The sequence below is a fragment of the Nicrophorus vespilloides genome, unplaced genomic scaffold (genome assembly GCF_001412225.1).
Source record: "Nicrophorus vespilloides isolate i.1.1-1 unplaced genomic scaffold, Nicve_v1.0, whole genome shotgun sequence".
In the NCBI taxonomy this organism is placed as follows: Eukaryota; Metazoa; Arthropoda; class Insecta; order Coleoptera; family Silphidae; genus Nicrophorus; species Nicrophorus vespilloides.
The window spans coordinates 1-14,083 of record NW_017096729.1 but is presented as its reverse complement, the minus strand read 5'-3'; the positions used below and the strand labels follow the sequence as shown (position 1 = coordinate 14,083).

The following is a 14,083-nucleotide window of genomic DNA, read 5'->3' as shown; positions in this document are numbered from 1 at the left end:
TCAAACAATTCCAATTGGAAAGTGACTCAATGACAGTGACAGTCAATTCATGTTTTATTTTCAGCACCTGCTTTGATATCATCACAGTGACCTGAAACAGTCGAGATCAAACAATTTCAATTCAAAAATGACAGCCACTTAATTCTTGTTTTTTTTTTCAGCGCCTGCTTCGATTTCATCTTCTGAAACAATTAAAATATTAGTAATAATCAATACAAACTGCAGCAAATTAAATATTACCAGATTAACTGAATTTGAAATTAATCATTAATTAACTAAATAATCTAATATAATTAATTGATGATAACTTATAAAGTTGTAAAGATAATTGTAAAGTGACTCAATGACAGTGACAGTCAATTCATGTTTTATTTTCAGCACCTGCTTTGATATCATCACAGCGACCTGAAACAATTGCAATATTAGTGTTAATTTAACATTAACTTAACTGAATAACTGAAATAAATGCGTGCAGCTTAAATAATTCAGCTGATGAAACCGTTTCGCCCCCGAAGAACGTCACTTGCCGTTGCCTTGGTGATCCAAACCTTGAGTATCCCCCATGTTGTGTACTCTGGTGTGTGTGTCACCCGGTAACGAAACAACACCATGGTGACTCAACCCCGATTTCGAAGACGAACATTCTGTAACACACATATTATTATTATTATACAAAAAATAAATAATCATCTTTTTACGTAAAAAATTACGATTGTAGGCAAAACGTATCAAAGGGATCAATTGATGTTGCCTAACTCATGTGGAAATACACTGACAACTTTGATAATTATAAATTTTTATTTATCAAATTTTACGTAATTACAATTAATTGTAAAGAGTTATTGAAATATGTTCGTTAAAACATAATTATTTATGTGTTAAGTCTGTGGAAACCAAAATATTTATATGCACCACATTCATCATCTCGGTCTTCATTCATCGAGTGGGCGTTGCGTTGCTTTATTCATTAGTCGATGCTTCGCTATACGTCGTTCCTCTCTTCACGTCTCCAATATCTTTGCGCTTTTGTGTGCGTGTCGAGTGTGGAAGGAAAATAGGGAAAAAAGGACGTAAAAGCGTGTTTTTGTTGTTGTTGTGGGTACGATTAAACTATAGATCGCGCCTTGTGCTCGTAACGTCGTCGTCCCTCCACCACTCATATCTCCGCTCATTAAAATGCGTTTTAGAGTTCAATTACACTTCGGACTATTAGCTATATAGCAGCATGCTGCACATATAACGGTAGTGCTTTGTTTATTATTCTCAGCACACTACTATTTCTTCTTCGGCCGCCGCCGCCGCCTCACCGATTCCTCTTGCATTCTCTCTATAGCTTCTTCTCCTCGTTCACCGCATCCCCCATATTTCCTTCTGTATTTGTTGTTGTTGCTTGCTTGCTCAAAATCGATGTTAGTAGCCTCATCGTACTCTAATTCGTTCGATATGAGCGAGCGAAAGAGAGATAGCGGAGTGCATTCACCACGACCTACAGCACGCTTTTACCATGAGTCACTCACGTGTGTGTGTGTGTGGAGGAGTCACCGTGGATGCGTGCGTAGGTGGCGTAGGGTTGGCGAGGTTCGGGGGTTTGGGGCCAGACGCCGCCGCTTCCAACACCACCACCACCACCATCGCCGCCGCCGCCGCCGCATTGATCTGAAACACTCGAGACAAGCAAGGGGAGCCTCCTCCTCAGGTCGACGTCCGTGTGCTGCAGGACATTGCCCCATGGCACTCTTGCACTTGCGGATAACCATGTGTGCGAAAAATATGAACATTTTTCTTTTTTTTCTGTAATTTATGAAATTCCCATATCTGCATCATTCTATGACTAAACTTTAACACTAAATTCCAAGCATAAACGCGTCTAATTTCAAACATTTTGTTATTTGCATTATACACATGACAGCTACGCAATCTCGATTTCACGCGCATCATGTCCTGAAAAAAAAAAAGAACACACACGACCGCTGTTCCTCCCCTATTCTTATCTTACACGCACAGGGTTCATTGTTACGCACTTAAACTAATACCAAAATAATGCAAATATCCTAAAAATGCTATTCACAATCAATATATATATACTATAATTACAGTTACGTCACTTAATCTAACAAATATTCACATTGTTTATCAAATATTGCCTAGCAACCGATTTAACAAATATATTTTTCATAGCAACCACAGGAAAAACAAAAGGATCGGAAATTGGTTGTAAATAAATTGACGTAATTTGCATCAATTTTAATTATATTTAGAAAAATTACATTTCACTCCATAAATCTATTACGTTTTTATATATACTTTTTTTTGTTTTTGATAATATTAATTGTCCGTTATTATTAAATGGAAGGGAGGAAACGCGCTATTATTAGTTATTAATAAATCTGCTAATAATCAGATCAGATTTATTACGTATCCAATATAAACGTTGAGACACGTACACGTCTCTGCCCGCCTACTTATTAATTATGTAACCTGGATTGATTGCCGTCTCGTTAGCAACGTGCGTCTTTTATTCATACGCTCGAGATGATGATTGTAAATTTAGACTGGATCGTTTTTCGGGGTTTGAAACGTGACCGTCGTTGTGTCGTCTGTCTAATTACGTAACACTATTTAAAGACGCGCTCTTTTTCTGTTTTGTTTTCCCCCCTTTTACGTTACATTAAAATGTCAAAGAATTATTGTAAATTTCGTTCAATTTCCAACTCATTAATGAAAACCGAACCGAAAATAACTTTTCTTTTGTGGGAAAGGTCAAAAGTATGTTTTATATATATACAAAAAAAAAAATAAAAATAAAAGGAAAATCGTTTCAATGAATACTTGATAAAATTGAATTGTTTGAAATTTACTTTCTTCGCCAACGTTATTTTTTTTTCATACACTCAATTTCTTTGCATTCAAAAGAAGGGGAGTTTTGTTTGGAAAGCAACGCTCTTTACGTAAATAATTGAGTATTTTACGAAAGCGAAGAAGAAAGTGATCTCCTGTGACTCGGATAAATGATTCATTTGAATCGTATTTTTTCTTCTTGAGGGGACATAATTCTCAATAGAAATGTTAATAATCATCTGTTAACAAATGATAACAACAAAAACGTCAATACTTTCAATTGTCGATGAAACAATTGACAATAATAACAAAGTAACAATTGCCTTACTTACATAACTATAATCGAATTCCAATTGGATCTGAAAAAAAATATATATTTATTTTTGTTATCCTGTTTTCCTTGCATCATATAAATCATTGAGGGTTTGGGAGAGAGAGAGCGAAAGAAATAAGGTTATTAAGAGAGCGTTGAGGGGGGTTCGAAATGCGTAGGGGAAAAAGTTTCTAGGACATAAATATGTGGAACGAAGGAGGGTCAGAAGATCCGACCCGAAGAATTCGGCAATACTTCCGTAAATAAACAACGCACAAGAAAAATTGTTGTATCACAAAAAAAAATAAGCTACCCAAGTAAAACATTAGACATACGTTACGTAAAAAAAAAACAGTTGCGTACTAATAATTGAGATACGTAAGTTGTGAACAAAATTTCTTACGTTTATGGAAATTTTTTGCATAGCAATATTGCTTTTGATGTGTAAAGTTTGATATTAGGATGAACGACTTTGCGCGGAGTGTATATTTTTTCCGCAGTGTCTTTTGATAGGGGGCGTTCTTTCCCCCTTTGGATTTTTATATAAATCATTGAGTATATTCGCAAATGCGAAAGAGCGAGAGTTCAGTTTCGAAATGTGGGGGAGGAAGGAGAGAGAGAGAGCTTTGTACGTGCATATGTGTGTTGTAATGAAAGTATCGCAATAGCGTCATATCGGTCATTGCGCATGTATCGCGTGCGGTTCAACCACCTGCATAAGGTCGGGGTCATGACACGGCGGGACACCCCAACCCCAGGCGCAACCCTCGGACGCCGACGCCGCCGCCACCATCCGCCCTCACTCACTCACTCCCTCCCTTCTCCAACGCCGAAGCCCGGTCACCTACCCTTGTTTACAGACTTGTTACGACTTCTGTTGACTTTGCGCTCCGAATCTGCATCGATCCTTTTCAGCAAACCGGGCAGAAACAAAACCGAAGCTCAACCTATTAAAGACACGACCACCGATCCAATATGTTTCCATCTACTTTCGTCTGGGAATAAATCATCTGAATAATCAAAAGAAATACACAATTAGTATTTGTACTTTTTTCCATACATCCATCAATCCGAAAACCGTTCTTTTCTAAATTTTTATTTCGTCTAGAAGAAGAGGATTGTTTACGCTGCGAGCGATAGTGGTGCGAGCACGGAATTCCGAAAGCACAAAAGAAAATGTGGAATAGGTTTAAATATAGAGATAAGCGAGGACGCGGACGGAAATAACCTATTCCACCCTAACGAGACTTGACTTTATTTCTTTTAAATCGACTACCGAGTTAGTTCCAAATACCACAAAAGAAAAAGACAACAGTAATCGTACAACATTACACTTAACACGAACATTATCATTATTGCAATGCATTTGCATTTATATTCAGTGTTCTAATTGTCATTACGTTACGTTACAGTACTGATATTGGTATTCAAGTTATCATTTGTACACTATGAAATAGTAATTCAATAACTGTGTTTATTTTTAACTTATTAATATTCTTTTTTCTATAATGAACTGTAAATAATTAATAATTTAAGTAAAGAAGATTATACTATTAATACAAATTAGTTCAATTCAACTATAATTAGGCACGCGTTTCTCGGAAACGTGTACAAAGCAAAGTCTAAATCTATCTAATTGAGGATATGCATCGCGAGAATTTCGTGGTTTTCGTCGTCTGGCTTTGGTTTTAAATCGGGAAGAATGGAGCGATTCTCTCTCTCGCTCTCTCTCCTACTTCTTATTCCTTTCATTCTTTTCGTTTTTCGGGGTTGCTATTTTCGAAGCCGCTCTATTTTTAAAGACCCGCCGCATCCCTAACCTATATTAAACCCAGCGCACGAGTCTTCAGCTTGAGACTTACGAGCGGGACGAGAAAGAGTGCGAAGCGATATCGTCGTGACTCACCCGCAACGACATCACCCTCGCTTCAACACGAGAAGCTCAACAAACGAAAATACATCAATTCCACAAACTGCAATTAAAACATCTTTAAAAAAAATAAATACAATCGTTTTTTTGTTGTTAACTTCAAGTTAAAAGACGTAATTTACGAAGAGCTTTGCCACGAAAATGAAAACAGTTTTGAGCTTCGGTTAAACCGTGATGCGTCTTATTCGAGATTTACCTTTCACAAAGAGTTTAAAGTTTGGAGAGTTTTAGTGAAATCCCTGTGCATTTCACTTAAACGTTTATACAAGCTTTACAGTTTTAGATAGTACGTTTTTTTTATATCTATAAATTGTTAACGTTCAAAGTAAAAATGTTTCAACTATGATTGTGTAACTAATACAGATTTAGTTCATTCAAATTAATGTGTGTGCGTTTAATGAAGTAATGCGTAGACATAATATGATTAAAGTAAAAATAAACGTTTGATTCAACTGGATGCGCATAGTCATAACAACACGTTAAATGTTAAAGTTAATTGACGAAGTAATAAGTTAAATTTAAGATGTTTGTAATAATGTTTTGCAGGATTTCTAATGACACTGCAAAATTGGGGTTGTTGTGGTTGCTTTTGCACGCGTCTCAAAACCGTCGTCGTTCATTTTCTTTTGAGAAATGCAGAGATGTTATCTATTGGAAAATAGCAAAGAAAAAAAAAACTATAGAAGGGAAAGGAAAATGTGGAATCCATTTGTTATTGTGTCAATAGAGGATCAATGCACTGAGTCGTAGACGTGAGCGTGTCCGATAAGAAAGGACTCGAAAGGCGGCGGTGGTCTCCCCGTATCATGTGCGCCACACAACCCCCTCGACCCCCACCACCCCCACGTCACAATCGCGGCCTGCTCGACTGCGTTTCAGGGTCAACGCTTGATAAAGCACGTTATTCTTTATTTATTTACTGTTGAGGTCACAACCGCAACAAGAGACGACGTCCGCCACGAGCGCAGTGGAATTGAGTAATTTCTCGTAAATCCGTATACATTTTTTTTTCTTTTTGATGGGCTTCCAATTAAAACACCTTCGTAGGAGGAAAGCGAGAGGATAAATCAAGAGTGCGTAAAAACCGAACCGCGCCCTTTTTCCTGCTTCCCCATATATATGTATATTTTTATATATCCTCCTGCTGCGCATCACTCTTTTACCCGTTCCTAATTCCGTTCCGAGGAGGAATGCATTTTCACCCTAATTACGAGGGGGTGCGCTTTGATTGATGGTCGCGTCGACCGTAAATTAGATTACAGTATAAACGCGATTCCGCAGGACGACGGTAACAGTTGGCAACGTTGCGCACGTATGTGTGAGTGAGTGTGTTTTGTTCCTCGTCCTGCAACGCCTGCAGACGACGCTCGTACTCCTGGCCATTCACCCGAACACTCGGCCAAGGACGCGGCGTCGTCGTCGCCGCCCCCGCTCATCCCTTCCCCACAATACCAGTTAAGGTTCAACCCCGGAGGCAGCGTCGCGACGCTCGTTTCCCTTTCCATCGCACAGCCGCCGCCGCCTCAGACCGACCCCGTCCGGGGTGCTACGACCCCGTTCATTCCGCCACAAGGAAAAACCCGAATTCCCCCTTCGCTGCGCCAATACCAAAAAGAAGAAAAAAAAAACACCCACCCCTCTAACGCTTTAAAAACGTTCGAATCGTCCGGGCAGACGGAGAAAAGTCTCAGGAACGATATTTATAATAATTTAGGTCAAAATTGTCACCTCCTTTCTTCTGCGCGCATTCCACAATTACCATTCCTAATAAGGGTGAGGACCGTAAATCGTCGAGAACAGAGTCCGCGCCGAATGCTCACAATTATCGTTTCGTTCGCTCGCGAAGGACGATCCGCAAACAATCCTTCGTCGTCGTCAGGCTATAAATATAATACAGAGAGAGGCATTATTTATCAATTCAAATTACAAACCGAACAACGTTCATCGCAATTCCTTTCTTACAAACTTAATTATAATTTTTAAAATCAAATTACCACAATGTAAATCGTGTATTCTTTTCCGGTGTGAAGTCAATTTTAAGCTACTTAATTAAGTTTAAATTACTAATAATTGTCCATGTGCGCATGTATATGTTATGTCGACTCGTAATTGGAACAAGTTTTCTCGAAAACAAGTTGATATTTAATTAATTAATTAAAAAAAAATAATTTGTAATGAGAACAATGCTCGTACATGTACGTGCATATGCATGTAAAAGCAGTTGGTCCACGACGAAACCGAACCGAAATGTAAATTTCCATGGAACTGGGGTAAACGTCAAGGGCACCGAAAGCCGGAAGTTAGCCAAACAATGTGTGCATGTACATATATATATATATTTCATCAACCGTACAAGTTGTAACAGTAAGAAAGAACGAACTTTAATTTTTGACATAAACGTCATAAATTTTGACATAAAACTCGTTGAAAACGATTTGAACGTCAAAATTTGTTGACGTAACAACTGACAAGAGATAACAAAATATATGTTATTGACATAACTCGACACGTAAAACTTGTTGAAAACGATTTGAACGTCAAAATTTGTTGACGTACGTCAAACGTCATAAATTTGTTGACGTAACAACTGACAAGAGATAACAAAATATATGTTATTGACATAACTCGAAACGTAAAATTTGTTGTAAACGATTTGAACGTCAAAATTTTTGACGTTTATGTCAAACGTCATCAATTTTGACGTAAAAACTGATAAGCGATTAGAAAATATGTGTTATTGACATAACTCGACACGTAAAATTTGATTGTAAACGATTTAAACGTCAAATTTTTTGACACTTTTTGTCAACGTTTTAAAATATGCAATTAGACGACGAAAACGATCAGTACGAAAGTAACGAGCAAACAGATACCGCTGGCCGTTTACATTTATTTTCGACTTACGCGAAATTCCGCAAATATGTTCTAAGCAACAACCAAATGTATTTGAATTCTTCGCCTGATTGAAACCATCTGCCGCTCGTTTTCTATGCACGTAATGTTATTAGTTTTCTTTTTTGAGATTCAACCTTGTTTATGTCTTCTCCTGCGCATTCAAAGATAGGTCAAATTATATATAAAATATAAATATCTACAGAGTCTCACAGAGTAATCAGACTCGGATGATTACACTTATACTTTGTAATAAATCTACGTGAATGCATTTCGATGATGTATATATTTATATATGAAAAGAGAAAGAGAGAAAAAGAAAGAAACACTGACCGTCTGACATTGAAACAGAAACAGATTGTATTAAATGTTATTGCGGGCAAAGTTAAACGTGTGCAAACGTTTGCACGTCGAAATAAATGTATATATTGGAATCAACTTCACCGGAGCAAATGCAAAAAATGGTTCTTGTTATTATTACTATAATAATAACCGATGTTATTGTAAATAAACAGACACGATATGACACATTCGTTATCCAAGAATCAACAATAATTCATAAAACAAATAAATCAGTTTATATCTATTTACACCGTTCGTGCAACAAACATGTGCAGGTCTCGCAAAACCACTTGATTTCCATCAAATTGATGTTAGTTATTACTCAATGCAGTGTGTATTAATACCAAAGAAAATGTTGATTTGTGAGAAAATGGAAATGAAATTAATAAAAAGTCAGACTTTTCGATCGAGTCTCGCGCGGGGAAACCGTAAATACGTCTGGGCACTTCTTGTATTATTTTTGGCTCGGGGGATTCGTGTGCAATGCGAGAGAGTGCACTTTATTGATTTTGTCGGGAAAGTTTCGGTCGCCGCACCATTCCACCACTGCACACACACTCCGTACCAATAACCCACAGACACAGACTAAACAAATTTCCCTTCTTTTTCTTTCTTCCAACGCTCAATTTCGTTCACTTTTCTTCAACATAATTTCTACAACAATTACACAATTTCCATATACAAATTACAAAACAGTCACAAATTGAAATAAAGATAACATTGCAATCACCATAACTAATACTTAATAAACTATAAAAACGCAATTATTGCTACGATTCGATTACGAAAGATCACGAAAGAGAAGAAAAAATATGTAAAATTAGAAAGTCGAAAAGTGGATTAAATATTTATTTTGAAACTTATATACATAACACACACACACATAAACTTTTCGACCTTGAAAAACAAAGGATGCAGCGGAGAAAAGCAGTCATCAAGTGTGTGTGTGCGTTGCATAATGGAATCACAGAATTCTCTCTTCGTCTTTCTTTTCATTTTCTTCTCTTTTTGGAGGGTCAATGCCTTAATAAATATAAAAAAAAAATGTTCGAAGAGCCGACGAGCGGTGAGAGTGAAACGTTCTTTCGTTTTAAATATGCCATAAAAACTAAAAGAATGACACAAAAATGTGCCCACAAATAAACTATTTTTTTGGTCGTCAATGCGCGTTTATTTATCGTTCGGATTTGTTTAATATTTAGACTCGTTATCTAACTAATCGTTTCACAGTTCCTCCAAACAAACTCATTAATTTATTTTAAAAATTAACTTTTCTATACTTCATACTTGTAAAAATAGAAAGAAAAAAAGAAGATGTAAACAAATCGTCTATTCTCGCGTACCGACTACTATTGGGCCTTGGCCAAATTTTTGCCAAAAAGCACACAACAATATCGCGAACAATAATTGAACTTTATTGCATTTATTTCTAGACCTCTAGGTTAACATTTAAAATAAGAAATTTGATAATAAGGTCAAGTGCACTTGACGCAACAGATTTAGTCATGAAACTGAAAAGAAGGATTTTAGTAATTGAACGAAACAGAAATATTGTATTTGGCTGCAGTTTCCCTTTCATCTTTTACATACTGTTATAAAACACGGTAAAACGGTGTAAAATGAAAGAGCTGAAGGATGCACGTTCGAATAAAAGATACGACGTGAAAAAAAAAACATATATGTGCGTGCTTAAGAATAGGAAATTTCATTTTTTTAAACAGTCAAATCTATTTATATAACTGTCTAATTCTATTTCGATTTGCGCTCAATATTCAATTATTACATAAAATTACTATTTTTTCGTATACGAAATAAGTACTTTATTGTGTCTTAATGACCTGCAATATTGAGTTATGTAGATTAAGTAAATATTTGAATAAAATTAAGTTGAAGTGGAATCCTGTAATGGAATCAAAGAACAAATAAAGTAATAATACAATTACGTAACAGTAAATTGAAAGTTGTCGGATTTGAGTATTCCGAATGAGTTTTCTTTTTTCGTTGCGAGTGTGCTGTTGTTGTAGAAGAAGAAGAGTGCGCGCACGCATTGGTGCGTGGGGCCTTACCGAACTTAGAACACGAAAAGCATGTGTGGGTCTCTCTATTGGAATGGCCTTGACCCTGACTCTCATTCTCTCCCATTCCAAAAAAAAAAGGAATTATGTGCGTGTCTACACTATACAAGTAACACACACTAACACAAAACTCTCGCTTTCTTTCCCCGAAACGTAACGCAACCGAAGAAAGATCCATCCATCCACGCGTGGATCCATCTTTCTTTACTTACACTCTCTTAATTTAGACGCGCTCTTGCGTCCTTGCCGATTTTTCGACTACGAGTCAGGGTCAAATTGTAAATAAAATAAATAAGCGAAGCAAAAAACGATTATATAAATAACGAAACAGTTTATGAAGAGATGCGAGAAATTGGGTCATCGACTTCTCTGTCAATGATCGACGACGCAATAAAGAAACAGCGAAAACAAACACGATCCGGAGGAGGAAGTGCCTTTTATTGGACACGTCGTAAAAAGGCCGTAAATTACGATTTTTTAACTGCGCGAATTGCATTCACGCACCTATGAGGATACCGCTTATTTCCTTCAACTATTGTTATTTCAGCCACGATTAGATAAAAGCGCGTCCTCGTCATTGGAAAGCTCTTATCAATCCGTCCTTAAAGACTTACGCATTATCATCATATTATTATTATTTTTTTGTAATACATTGAATTATTGTTTGGAGGACAGGAAACATTTTGCGCTGCTGCGTCAACGTAATCTCTCGCGGGGTTGGAAGGCCGGGGATTCGCTAATTGTCCTTTACCTTCGCTTCGACATTGCTCGCCCATTGGAGGAGGAGGAGGATGAATTGGGCAAACATCGAGCGAGCGCGTGCGTTTGCGAAACCTCAGAACGGTATTTATTTGGCAATGGGACGAGAATCCTCACAAAATCTTCCAAAATATCGCGCGTTATCGGGCGCGCAGATCCGAGGACGCGACTTTATTTTCGCAACGTCCCGAAAAAAAATTCACGGCCGATCGCACCAGTTTATATAACTTCTCTACACTCAGATAATTTCTAATTCTATGTAGAACAGATCCTGAAGGAGGATCGTCGTTTCCGAGTCTGCTTCGACTCGATGTTATAAAGTCCAAGGATGTTTCGCTCACCTTGAGGCAGCAATTTATTTACACCGCACCGAATCGAATATGACCTAGTGGGTTATAACGCAGCGCAATTCGCGACTCTCTCCTTTATTTCCACTTACAATATCGAATTGCAAGAAAACAAGTACAATATCTGCAATTAGTCAATTAGTAGACTTCGATATTGAATTGTTCACTGGGTTAATAAACCCGACGAAGGTTGCATCGACATTGGACTTGCTTTCTCTTATTCACAATAATTTACGCTATTTGTAGGAGGAGAATGGAAGACAAAAATGGGAAAACACGATAAATATAAATAAACGCCCGCAATAATGGTATGTGTTCGATAAAAGCAACAAGCGTTATTAATACACGAAATTAATTACATTTCATTAACATCAATTACAATACACGTCCGCTTCAAAGTTAAACCCAAAAAAACAGAACACACACACATCATATACATGGGATTAGTAAGGAAATGTTAATTTACCAGAGGAAGTCCTTGGAGATGCTGGAATTATCACGCGTTTCTTTTCATCATCATCGTCATCCCGAAATGAAAAGTATATAATATTCGTTTCCACTTTCTCCGGCCCGGCCCGGCCCGAAAATCCTTGGCCGAGGTTGTTGCTCTGCGCTCCGCCTCGAGGTTGCATAAGAAATTCGTCGATTTCGACTCGAGGTTACGTTACAGCGAGCTTCTTCAATCTTCAATCGACCTGAGAGAAAAAAAAAGGGAAAAGAGTGAAAAAGGCGAATTTCTGCTACCATTTATTTCTCGATGCAAATCTGCAACACGCAAGAGAACGTGAGTCGTGAACTTGAACGTGGATCGAAAATAAACAAAAAATTTCTGCACAATGAGCGCTGAAAAATGAAGCAACAACAGGAAAAAAAAAATGTGGAACACTAACCCATATAACTCGCTCTGCCAAGTAATATTTTCGCAGCCGCCGCCTCTTGCTATACCTCTTCCTCAGCAAGCGTGCATTTGTAATCGACTATAAACTAAAAACGTGAGCTCACAATTTGTAAATAATTGATCTATACAGCTTACAGTACAAGTTGTAACAATGCAATGAAGATACATCAAGATTCACAATTTTTTTCCTTCTGAAGCACTCAAATTGGGTCACATGAACTGAAACATGTGGACTGAACATTTTCAATGTGTGTGTTTACATTATATCCTATTTAATAATCAACCGTTTTTAAATACAAAACAAATTCGTGTTGAATAATCGTGTAAACTTACGGAATGATTTAACTAAATTAATATGTGTTCGTTTGGAGATTAGTGGGTGAACGAGTAAATAATTGTATTTTTAGATGAATGGAATTCGTCGTCGTATAAACAACACACAACAAATACGGACGGATCGAGGAGGAATCACGAGCAAACGGAAACGTGTGCTCTCTTTATCTAAGGATAAACAGTACGTTTACGTTATCATTACATATTAATATTTCTAGGTTTTGTAACTATTTTTAGAAGATTTACAAAAAAGTGTCATTTAAATTTCGTAACGAAACAACCAACTCGCGTCCTCCGATTAGTAATTAGTGTTTAATGATAGTGGCAATCAACACGAAACTAAACGTACTTGAAAATAGTAATCCGGAATAAGTATAAATATAGATCGTAAAACACACAAAAAATAAACATGATATTTGTGTGTTCTTCTCAAATATTTAAACTGAATTCCTTGAATGGTTTACATTTCTTAAAAGGACAAACACAATACTTTCAAGATAATTTAATTTTCATCCCATAGACAAATCAACGAATGGTTAATCTAGTGGATGAAAACGAGATCCGTCACATTTTCTGTGTAAAACAGGTGCAACCCCGTGAAGATAAATGTGTACGGTCTTGCATCAATTCAGAGGCTGTGTGTTGCGCATGAAATGGTACCTGGTTATCATCTTCATAAGAAGATGATAAACCTTCATTTAGCACCTGGACATGCGGTCACGTGGAGGCCGCTGCTCTCATTCACAGCAAATGAGAGCAAACGCGCGACCGCACACCCGGGAGGAATCAAAAAGGAAATAGGGAAAATTTAGGATAGAAGGAAATGCTATGATCTAGGTACCTGAAAGGGAACGTAACGATTAGTGACATGACATACAATAAAATTAAATTAATCCTGAAACAGAAGAACACAAAGTCATGACACACACCCGCCGACCGAAAACATGAACGAAATATAAGTTTACATAATCTATAAGATCGTATTGAAAAATACGATACACATTTATAATTACAATAAAAATAAAATTGCATTGCACATTGAACATCATTATAATATTTAACAGGAGAGGAACAAATGGAACGAACATTTTCTCTCTCATCTTTTATTTTTTTAATTCTTTTGTTTTATATCTTTTTTTTATTATTGTTATTAAACCATATTTTATTTTTTTTTATTTTTTCATTCTTTTGTTTTATACATATGTTTTTATTATTATTGTTATTAATCCTTTTTTTTTCATATATTTTTGTATGTATCTATTTGTTTACACATACAATTTGTATATAATATGGTTTTCTTATTACTTTTTATATTATTTTTTCTATATTATGAATGTGTAATATGCAACGCATTAC

General features: G+C 36.6%; 1 long non-coding RNA gene across 1 annotated transcript; it reads right to left on the bottom strand.

Annotated features, from left to right (window-relative positions):
- Nucleotides 1-475: 475 nt before the first annotated feature.
- Nucleotides 476-13,110, bottom strand: LOC108558004. Its single transcript, XR_001890882.1, has 7 exons — nucleotides 12,530-13,110; nucleotides 12,387-12,480; nucleotides 11,963-12,191; nucleotides 6,810-6,961; nucleotides 4,000-4,161; nucleotides 3,171-3,197; nucleotides 476-644 (listed from the first exon to the last, which is right to left on the bottom strand). It is a non-coding gene; the product is annotated as an uncharacterized LOC108558004 (long non-coding RNA).
- Between the last annotated feature and the right edge of the window lie 973 nt (nucleotides 13,111-14,083).